The following is a 1,183-nucleotide window of genomic DNA, read 5'->3' on the forward strand; positions in this document are numbered from 1 at the left end:
GTAAAGTTATAGGTTTTAGCACATGCACCAAAGTCTACAGAAAGAGCTAATCTCAGCACTCCACTTTTAAAGAATTTATTTTACCCCTATTATACCACACGTCATCTTAAACACTGACATATAACTGCCTAATAAGATAAAGCAAAGACAAGTGTTTACCTTATTAGAAGCAAGATACACTATCACTTACTGTCTTCAAACATTATTGCACTTTCACTTCCGTAATTTGACAATGCATTCATGAAACATTCTGCAAACAACTCCTGTTTTAACAAAGAACGCTTTTAAGTAGACGTAACTGTCTTAAATTGTTTATTAGGTATGAATTTTACAAACATTACTCATATCAGCGGTAACGGTGGAGCTGGAGAGTATTGCGCCTTCTCCAAGCAGCACGGCGAGAGCCACCAATAGTGTGGTGGAACTTGTGGCCCTTCCCGAGGCCACGGCTCTTGCGACCTGCAGATGTCAGCCCGCGCATCTCCCTTGTGGACCGGCTTAGTGAGCCAATGGGTGTCAGGGTTTCTTCTGATAGCTTTATGGAATGGATCAATGAGGATCACTTGAAAGAATTTGTATGTGGAATCTTCACCAACACAGTAAGAATTCAGGGCTCTAAGGGCCCCACAGTGGCATCCAGCTCGCTCCTCAGCCACAGACTGAAGGCTTCCGGCAAACTTCAGCTGGTTAACACCATGATAGACGGGCTTGCCATAGGTTGCACCCTTAGGCCCTGGGCGTTTGCGGCCACCCATGCACACGGGAACCCGACAGATGACATAACCTTGCTTGGCCTTGTATCCCAGTCTGAGCGCCTTATCCGGCCTGGTGGGGCAGGGGGCCCTGTGCAGCGCCGAGAGCTGGCGGTACTGCCAGCAGCGGACTCGCAGAAGAAAGCGCAACACGTTGGACTGCTGCTTCCGCCATAGCTCCTGGATGTACTTATAAGCACCCATCCTGGCTTACCTCTGGTGGCTGCCGTGAGACGGAAAGGAAATCAGTTGTATTTTTATGTACTAGTAATGAACAATAGAAGATGAAATTAAAAAATGGGACTATGATGGTATCAAAATAGGAAATGCTTATTAGTAAATTTAATAAAACATATATAAGACTTCTACACTGAAAATTATAAAACATTCCTGAGAAAAACTAAAGAAGACAAATAAATGAAGAAATATTC

At 44.3% G+C, this 1,183-nt stretch overlaps 1 pseudogene; it reads right to left on the bottom strand.

Annotated features, from left to right (window-relative positions):
- Nucleotides 1-213: 213 nt before the first annotated feature.
- Nucleotides 214-956, bottom strand: LOC101357862 (60S ribosomal protein L15 pseudogene; annotated as a pseudogene).
- Between the last annotated feature and the right edge of the window lie 227 nt (nucleotides 957-1,183).

The sequence above is a fragment of the Trichechus manatus genome, unplaced genomic scaffold, assembly GCF_000243295.1.
Source record: "Trichechus manatus latirostris isolate Lorelei unplaced genomic scaffold, TriManLat1.0 scaffold00012, whole genome shotgun sequence".
NCBI classification, from domain to species: Eukaryota; Metazoa; Chordata; class Mammalia; order Sirenia; family Trichechidae; genus Trichechus; species Trichechus manatus.